The 10,335-nt window shown below is 38.8% G+C and overlaps 1 pseudogene; it reads right to left on the bottom strand.

Annotated features, from left to right (window-relative positions):
• Positions 1 to 221: 221 nt before the first annotated feature.
• Positions 222 to 9,796, bottom strand: LOC129669311 (adenylosuccinate lyase-like; annotated as a pseudogene).
• Positions 9,797 to 10,335: the final 539 nt, after the last annotated feature.

Below are 10,335 nucleotides of genomic sequence, written 5' to 3'. Positions count from 1 at the left end.
AAGCTATTTTAGTCAAATAAAAGGGGAACTGTTGTAATGATAGAGTCCTATGTTTGCCAGTTACAAGAACTTAATCACATAAATGTACTGCAAACCACTTTGATTTCTTTAACTCACTTTCTTAAACTACATGATACCATACCTTGTCTTAAAATATCTGCTCTACAATTCTACTCTCTTTCTTTTCTTTTAAATTTCTTATCAATATAATTAGCAAACTCTCAATGATTTTTCCTTAATTCTCTTCTGTTCAACAGACATAACTCTGCTTTCAACCTCCATTCCATTTTCACAGAGTTTTAGCAGAGCATGCTGCATCTTCTCTTTTAGAAATCTGTGGCCCTGCTGCCGTGATCCACCAATGAAAGAAGAGGATCTCAAACAAATCTTCCAACTGTGAGAATGGAGTTGAACTAGCCTGAATGCACTTTATGAGGCTTCTTCCTACTTAACCTTGGCTGCTGCCTGCTGGGAAAGTACTCTAATTTTCTCATCCCTAATCATGATGATGTTCTTTGTGGCTATGAAAGGTAACTCTGGCTGAATGCACCTTTCAATTACTTTGAGGTACACCACCACCAATCCTTCAGAAATGTTCTGTAGAGTATTTAGTAGAGTATCTTCAGTGAGAAATGCTCCAAACAGATCCACCCAGTGTGTGCTCAAACCACTGCACAGAAGCTGTTTGTAGTGGGTCCATGATAAGGTCGATCAGGTGACAGGTCCAGTTGAAACTATTTTTTTTTCTTTTTTGCCCCCTTCCATTTATTTATTCAATCATTTACAGCCTGATCCTAGCCTTCCTCCTTCCTTTCCTCCCAGTCCCATCCTCTATGACCCCCTTCTCCCATTCTCCCCTCTCCATCTCAGAGAAGGCGAGGTCCTCTAGGGTTATCAACCGACTCTGAAATATCAAGTCACAGCAGGACTAAGTGTATCCTTTCATGCTGGGGCTTCACAAGGCACCCCAGCTAGAGGAAATGAAGCCAGTGATAGGGAACAGAGTCAGAGACAGCCCCTACTCCTATTGTTGGGGACACACATGCTGACCATGCTGCACATCTGCTACATATGTGTAGAGAGGGTAGGCCCAATCCAAGCATGCTCTTTGATTTTGTGGTTCAGTCTCTGTGACTCCCCATGAGACCAGGTCAGTTGACTTTATAGGTCTTTTTCTGGTGTCCTTGGCCCCTTCACCTCCCTCTGTCCTTCCTTCCATTCTTTGATGGAGCTTCCAGCTAGGCCTATTGTTTGACTGTGGGTCTCTGCATCTGTTTCTATCAGCTGCTGGGTGAAGCCTCTCAAAAGACAGTTACACTAGACTCCTGTCTGCAAGCATACCAGAGAATCATTAATAGTGATACAGATTGGTTCTCTCCCATGGTCTGGATCTCAAGTTGGGCTAGTCATTGGTTGGTCATTCCCTGAAACACTGCTCCGTCTTTATCACACTATACTTCTGGTAGTATTCGGGGCGAAGGTCTTATGGGTGGGTTGGTGTCCCCCTCCTTCCACTGGGAGTACCACCTGGCTACAGGAGGTGATGAGTTCAAGTTCCTTAAGCACTGCTGTTTGGATTCACCTAGGGTCACCACCTTGAGCCTCTCTTGTCCCATAGATCACCCCTTGCCCAATTTCCATCCTGGCTTCCAATCTTCCCCTTTATCCCTCTTTCCCCATTCCCCAAGCTCTTGACCCCACCACCAGTACTTGCCACACACACCCTCTCTTACCAAGCTCCCTCCATCCATCAACTTTATATGTCTATTTTATTTCCTGTTCTGAGTGAGATTCAAGCATATTCACTTGGGCAATCCTTGACTTCTTTGGGTCTGTGGATTGTATCATAGTTATCCTGTACTTTATAGCTAATATCCACTTATAAGTAAATGAATATCATGGGTGTCTTTCTGAGTCTGGGTTACCTCATTTAGAGTGATCTTTTCTAGTCCCATTCATTGGTCTGCAAATTGCATGATATATTTGTTTTTAACAGCGGTGTAGTATTCCATTGTGTAAATGTACCACATTTTCTTTATCCATTCTTCAGTTGAGGGGTATCTATGTTGTTTCCAGTTTCTGGCAATTATGAATAAAGCTGCTATGAACACAGTGGAGCAGGTGTCCTTATGGTAGGGTGGCACATTTTTTGGCTATTTGTCTAGAAGTAGTATAGCTTGGTCTTGAGGTATATCTTTTCCCAATTTTCTAAGAAAATTGCAGATTGATTTCCACACTGGTTATACAAGTTTGTACTTCCACCAGCAATTGGGGGGTGTACTCCTTGCTCCTTGTCAGCATGTGCTGATACTTGAGTTTTTGGTCATAGCCATTCTGACCAGTGTAAGATGAAATCTCAGAGTCATTTTGATTTGCATTTCCTTGATGACTAAGGTTGTTGAACATTTCTTTAAGTGCTTCTCGGTCACTCAAGATTCCTTTGTTGAGAATTCTCTGTTTAGATCAGTACCTCATTTTTAATTGAGTTATTTAGTTTGTTGATGTTTAATTTTTTTGAGTTTGTATATATTTTGGATAATAGCCCTCTGTTGGATGTAGGGTTAGTGAAGATTTTCTCCCAGTCTGTGGGCTGTGATTTTTCTTCCCATTGATAGTGTCCTCTGCCTCGTAGAAGTTTTTCAGTTTCATGAGATCTCATTTATTAATTGTTGATCTTAGTACCTGAGCTGTTGATGTTCTGTTCAGGAAATTGTCTCCTATACCAATGAGTTCAATGCTATTCCCCATGCTCTCTTCTATTAGATTTAGTATATCTGGTTTTATGTTGAGATCTTTGATCCACTTGGACTTGAATTTTGTGCAGGGTAATAAATATGGGATCTATTTGAATTTTTCTACATGGAGATATCCAGTTAAACAAGTACCATTTGTTGAAGATGCTGTTTTGAGACAGAAGCCTACTGCAGAGGGCCCCTGAAAGACTCGATCTAGCAGTGTATCAAAGCAGATACTAAGAGTCATAACCAAACCTTCGGCAGAGTGCAGAAAACCATATGAAAGAAGAGAGAGCTTGTATGATGTGGAAAGGATAGGAGCTTCACAAGGACCAAATATATCTGGGCACAGGGGTCTCTTCTGAGACTGACAATCCACCAAGGACCATATATGGATATAACCTAGAACCTCTGCTCGAATGAAGCCCATGGTAGCTCAGTAACCAATTGGTTTCCCATAGTAAGTGGAACAGGGACTATTTCTGACAGGAACTCAATGGCAAGCTCTTTGACCTCCCCACCCCCCAAGGGAAGAGCAGTCCTGCTAGGCCACAGAGAAGGACTTTGCAGCCAGTCCTGAAGATACCTGATAAAACAGGGTCAGATGAAAGGGGAGGAGGTCCTCTCTTATCAGTGGACTTGGAAAGGGGCAGGGAGGAGATGAGGGAGGGAGGGATGGTTTGGGAGGGAATGGGGGAGCGGGATACAGAGTTAATAAAATGTAACTAATAAAAATAAAAAAACAGATAAAAATGAAGTTTAAAAAAAAGAAGATGCTGTTTTGTTTTCTCATTGTATATTTTGGTATCTTTGTCAAAAATCAAATGGCCATAGGTGTGTGGGTTTATTTATGGGTCTTTGGTTTTTTTTAATTTTAATTTTAATTTTTATTAATTGCAGTTTATTCACTTTGTATCCCCCTTGTAGCTTCCTCCCTCCTCCCCTCCCAAGCTCACCCTTCCTCTCCCTTTTCCACCCATGCCCCTCCCCAAGTCCACTGATAGAGGAGGTCTTCCTTGCCTTCCTTTTGATCCTAGTCTATCAGTTCTCACCAGGAGTGGCTGATTTGTCTTCCTCTGTGGCCTGGTAAGGCTTCCCTTAGGGGGAGGTGATCAAAGAGCAGGCCAATCATTTCATGTCAGAGACAGTCCCTGTTCCCATTACTATGGAACCCACTTGGACACTGAACTGCCATGGACTACATCTGTGCATGGGTTCTAGGTTATCTCCATGAATGGTCCTTGGTTGGAGTATCAGTCTGAGAAAAGACCCCTGTGTGTCTTTCTGCTTCTGGGACACCTCACTGAGGATGATCTTTTCTAGTTACAACCATTTGCCTGCAAATTTCATGATTTCCTTGTTTTTAATTGCTCTGTAGTATTCTGTTGTATAAATGTACCACAGTTTTTATATTCATTCCTCCCTTGAGAGGGATATCTAGATTGTTTCCAACTTCTGGCTATTATGAGTAGAGCTGATATGAACATGGTTAAGCAAATGTCCTTGTTGTATACTTGAGCATATTTTGGATGTATGCCTAGGAGTGGTATAAGTAGATCTTGTGGTAACACTATTACTAATTGTCTGAGAAAGCGCCAGATTGATTTCCAAAGTGGTTGTACAAGTTTACTTTCCCACCAGCAATGGAGAAGGGTTTCCCTTTCTCCACATCCTCTCCAGCATGTGTTCTCACTTGAGTTTTTGATCTTAGCCATTCTGATGGGTGTAAGGTGAAATCTCAGGGTTGATTTTCATTTCCCTGATGACTAAGGACTTTAAACACTTCTTCAAGTATTTCTCTGCCATTCGATATTCCTCTGCTAAGAATTCTCTGTTTAGCTCTGTACCCCATTTTTTGATTGGATTAATTGATTTGTTCCTGTTTAACTTCTTGAGTTCTTTATATATTCTGGATATTAGCCCTCTGTCAGATATAGGGTTGGTGAAGGTCTTTTCCCAATCTGTAGGCAATAGTTTTGTTCTGATGACAGTGTCCTTTGCTTTACAGAAGCTTATCAGTTTCATGAGGTACCATTTATTGATTGTTGCTCTTAGAGCCTGTGCTGTTGGTGTTCTGTTCAGGAAGTTGTCTCCTATGCCAATATGTTTAAGGCTGTTCAAGGCTTTTTCCCAGTTTGGGGTCTTTGGTTTTAATCCATTGATTTACTTGTCTGTTTTCATGCCAATTTCATGTAGTTTTTACTACTTTTTATTATTTTATTGCTTAGTAGGACACCTTGGAATCATGATACCTACAGAAGATCTTTTATTGTACAGGATAGGTGTACTTATACTGGGTCTTTGAAAGAACTGCATTGAATCTGTAGATTGCTTTTGGTAATATTTTTACTATGTTAATCCTACTGATCCATGAACATGGGAGATTGTTCCATCCATCCTCTGATATCTTCAGAGACTTGAAGTTCTTCTCATCCAGGTCTTAGACTTGCTTGGTTAGAGTTACACCAAAATATTTTATATTAATTTTGCCTATTGTGAAGAGTGTTGTTTCCCTAATTTTTTTGTCAGCCCATTTATTGCTTGTATAAATGAGGGCTACTGGCTTTTTTTAGTTAATTTTGTATCCAGCCATTTTGTTGAAGGCATTTATCAGCTGTAGAAGTTCCCAGGTAGAATTTTTGAGGTCACTAACATATACTATCATATCATTTGCAAATAACGATACTTTGACTTCTTCTTTTCCAGTTAGTATTCCCTTGATCTCTTTTAGTTATCTTATTGCTCTAGCTAGAAATTTAAGTATTATGTTGAATAGAAATGGAAAGAGTGGGCAGCATTGTCTTTTTCCTGATTTTAGTGGAATTGCTTCAATTTTTATCCATTTACTTTGTTGTTGGCTATTGGCTTGCTGTATATAGCTTTTATTGTGTTTAGGTATGTGCCTTGTATCCCCGATTTCCAACACTTTTAATATGAAGGGATATTGGATTTTGTCAAAGGCTTTTTCAGCATCTAATGAGATGATCATGTGGGGTTTTCTTTTCCTTCAGTTTGTTTATATGGTTGATTACTTGATGAATTTTTATATACCTTCATCCCTGGGATGAAGCCCATTTGATCACTGTGGAAGATATTTTAAATGTGTCCTTGGATTCGATGTGTGAGTTTTTTATTAAGTATTTTTGCATCAATGTTCATGAGGGAGATTTTTTTCTAAAATTCTTTTTCTCTTTTGAGACTTTGTGTGTTTTAGGTATCAGGGTGACTGTGTCCTCATAGAATGAGTTTGACAATGTTCTTTCTGTTTCTATTTTGTGGAATAGTTTAAGGAGTATTGGCATTAGCTCTTTTTTCAAAGTCTGGTAGAATTCTGTGCTGAAATCATCTGGTCTTGATTTGGGGGGAGGGCTTGGGAGTCACTTTTAATGACTGCTTCTATTTTCTTAGGGGTTATAAGATTATTTAAGTAGTTTACCTGATTTTGACTTAACTTTGTTGTCATCTGTCTAGAAATTCATCCATTTCATTTAGATTTTTCCAATTTTTTTGGAGCACAGGCTTTTAAAGTAGGACCTAATGATTTTTTTTTGGGATTTCCTCAATGTCTGTTGTTATGTTCCCATTTCATTTCTGAGTTTGTTAAAGTGGATACTGTCTCTCTACCTTTTAGTTAGTTTGGCTAACGGTTTGTCTATTTTGTTAATTTTCTTAAAGAACCAGCTTTCAGTTTTGTTGATTCTTTGTATTGTTCTCTTTGTTTCTGTTTTATTGGTTTCAACCCTAAGTTTGATTATTTCCTGCCATCTACTACTCTTGGGTGCTTTTGCTTCTTTTTGTTCTAGAAAACTCATGTGTGCTTTTGAGCTGCTAATATGAGATCTCTACAGTTTCTTTATGAAGACACTTAGTACTATGAACTTTCCTCTTCAAACTGCTTTCATTGAGTCCCATAAGTTTGGGTATGTTGTGCCCTCATTTTCATTGAAGTCTAGAGAGTCTTTAATTTCTTTCTTTTTATCTTTCCTGACCTAGTGATCATAGAGTAGAGAGTTTTTCAATTTTCATGAGTTTGTAGGCATTCTGTTGTTTCTATTGTTGTTAAAGTTCAGCTTTAATCCACAGTGATCTGATAAGATGGACAGAGTCATTTCACTTTTACTGTATCTTTTGAGGCATGCTTTGTGGCCAACCATATGGTCAGTTTTGGAGAACATTCCATGAGATGTTGAGAAGAAGGTATAATCTTTTCTGTTTGGGTAAAATGTTCAGTAGATATCCATTAAGTCCATTTGATTCATAATGTTGGTTAGTTTCATTACTTCTCTGTTTCGTTTCTGTCATGATGACCTGTCCAGTGGTGACAGTGGGATGCTGAAGTCTGCCACTATTAATGTTTGGGGTTCAATGTGCAATTTAAGCTTAGTAAATCTTTATTTTATGGATGTGGTTGCCTTTGAGTCTGGGTATATATGTTCAGAATTGAGACATCATCTTGGTGGATTTTTTGCTGATGAGTATAAAGTGTCCTTCCCTGTTTGATTAATTTTGGTTGAAAGCCTATTTTGCTAGATATTAGAATGGCTACTCCAGCTTGATTCTTGGGTCTGTTTTCTAACATCTTTTTCTGAGGTAGTGTCTATCTTTGTTGCTGAGGTATTTTTCTTTTAGACAGCAAAACAATGAATCCTGTTTTCTCATTTATTCTGTTGGCTTATTTTTCTTTTTTATTGGCGAAGTCAGTACATTGGTACTGTGAGATATTAATGACCAATGCTTGTTAATTCCTGTTAATTTGTTATTGGTGGTGTTAGTGTGCCCTTCCCTTCATTTGTTTTTACAGGTACAGAATTATTTATTTTCTCTGTTTTCTTGGGTGTAGTTAGCCTCATTGGGTTGGAATTTTACTTCTACTATCTTCTGTAGGGCTGACCTTGTGGATAAAAAATTTTTTAAATTTGATTTTGTTTTGTAATATTTACTCGTCTATGGTGAGTAAATGTTTTCCTGTGTATAGTAGTGATAGCTGACATCTGTGGTCTCTTAGTATTTATAAGACATGTGTTTAGGCTCTTCTTGCTTTTAAAGTCTCTTTTGAGAAGTCATGTGTAATTCTGATAGGTCTGCCTTTATACGTGACTTGATCTTTTTTCCCTTGCAGCTTTTAATTTATTCTTTCTTTGTACATTCAGTGTTTTGATTACTATGTGGCACAGGCTTTTTTTTTCCTGGTCCAATCACAGTGGTGTTCTGTAAGCTTCTTGAATGTTTATAGGCATTTCTGTCTTCAGGCAGGGGAGATTTTCTTCTATGATGTTGTTGAAAATATTTTCTTGTCCTTAGAGCTGGATCTCTTTATCTTCTTGTATTCCTATTATTCTTAGAACTTTTAATAGTATCTCAGATTTCCTAGATGTTTTCTGTCAGGACATTTTTAGGTTTAGCATTTTCTTTGAATGATGTATCAATTTCTATTGTGTCTTCTGCACCTGAGATTCTTTCTTCCATCTGTATAATCTGTTGGTGATGCTTGTTCCTGTTCTCTTTCCTAGGCTTTCTGTCTCCAGAATTCCCTGTTTGTGTTTTTTTTTTTAATTGTTTCTACTTCCATTTTCATGTCTTGAACAATATTCTTCATCTCCTTCACCTGTTTAATTGTATTTTCCTGTATTTCTTAAAGGGATTTGTTTGTTTTCTCTTTAAAGGCCTCTACCTGTTTGATTATATATTCTTGTATTTCCTCTTTAAAGGCCTCTAGAATATTTACAAGATTGAATTTAAGGTCATTTTCTTATGCTTCAGTTTTTTTTAAGGTATCCCGGACTTGTTGTAAGATAGCTGTGCTCTGAAGGTGTCATACTGCCCTGGATCTTGTTAATTGTGTTCTTATGCTTCCTTTAGATATCTGGTTATCCCTGAATGTTCCTGTTAGAACAGGTATCAGGAAGGTATGTCTAATCTTGATGTCCCTAGAGTAGCAGGCCTGGTTGTTCCTGTAATATCAGGTTTGGTGACCAGTGGCAGCCTGGTGACCTGGCAATGGAGGTCTTGATATTCCTGGATGTTCCTGGGGTATCAGGCTGGATATTCCTGGATTATTTGGATTGGTGAAGGTGTGTGGAACACCTCACAATGGATTTCAGGGATAGCATGCATCTCACAACAGCTGAAAGGGTCCTAGGGCACCTGGCAGGGCAGGCTTGGTTAATGTAAGCAGAGTGCACAATGATGTCAGTCCAAATCAGCTGTTTTTTAAAGGGCACCTTCATCTCCTTCAGTTTCACCAGGAGCTTTATGTCAGTGCAAATTTTATGTACTGATGTCCATAAGCTCGCCAGCAGAGAAAGCACATCAATGTTCAATTTTCGCGAAAAGGTTTGTCCTATGATGATGAAATCTCTCTTAAATCCTGCTTTTTCAGTCATCATCTTGTCCAGCTGCTCCACCTTCTGCTGGCTTAACTCTATGAGCTACTAGAATCAGGCCTGCGTGTAAGTGGTGCCCTTCACTTCCAGGATATGCAGTTCATCACCAACTCTTCAAGTTCTAAAGATCCATATAGGGATCTTGAATCCAAAGGCAGTAGTGTTTCCCAACCATGATCATCTGAGCAGGCTGAAAATATGTGAAATCTACAGTGGAATCTAGAGTGTTCCTTAGCAAGGTAAGCAAACCTTGAGATCACTCTCGCAAGCCTTGGCAAAAGCAGGTCAAATGAAATTCTCAAAATAACCATGTCTGTATTGTCTCCAACATAACAGGAGGTGGCACCAAGATAAATCAATGCCTGCCGGCAGCTTTCAGACAGCAGTGGCTGAATGTGTGTGTCTGTTAGCCATCACATTGTGTCACAGATGGTTCTCTTCTTCAGCTGATATCTAGAAGTCAGTATTGTTCAGGTTTGACTTCATCTCCTGGATTTATTTATCTGCAATAAGCAAACCCAGTGTCTGTTAGACCTCTGCCAGCAACAGGCACAGCTGCCACCACATCTGGAATTTGAACCTGTCTCTTAACAAGAAGCACATCTCAAGGCTGGCATAGGAGGGCCCTGTTGGAGAATGATAACTTTCAGGACTGCCAGAGTTATGGACTGCAGTCATTTTCAGCATGCAACCTGCCCGAAGCCTAGCATTCTGTTTCTTAATTTTTTGCTTTTTGTTAAGACAAGCTGGCCTTCTCAAAGCCATAATCCTCATTCTTCAACCTCCCCAAAATCTCAGATTACAGGACATAACCCTACTTCATTTAGCCTTTGCATATTTATCAGAGTGTGAATAGTCAATCATGGCTATTCAAAATAGATCCTATATGATATAGTCACAGTGGAAATCAATATACAGATAGATCAAAAAACTAAAAATAGAAATACTTTATTGTCCAATCATAACACTCCTGGATATATATTTGAAGGAATCCATGTCAGTATACCACTAAGACACTTGCTTATACATGTGTATAGAATCAGCCCATATGTTCAATAATATAATAGACTGGAAAATGTGGTATATACACATTGGAGTTTTATTCATCCATAAGTAAGAATAAAATTGTCATTTGCCAGAATATAGATCATCAATGTTAAGTGAAAAAAGCCAGAATGAGAAAGATAATAGGTTTTCCATATTTTATATGAGTGTGG

This window comes from Psammomys obesus, unplaced genomic scaffold (assembly GCF_907164565.1).
Source record: "Psammomys obesus unplaced genomic scaffold, mPsaObe1.curated_primary_1811, whole genome shotgun sequence".
Taxonomy (NCBI): domain Eukaryota; kingdom Metazoa; phylum Chordata; class Mammalia; order Rodentia; family Muridae; genus Psammomys; species Psammomys obesus.
The sequence above is the reverse complement of the archived record's forward strand: the minus strand, read 5'-3'. Positions and strand labels throughout refer to the sequence as shown.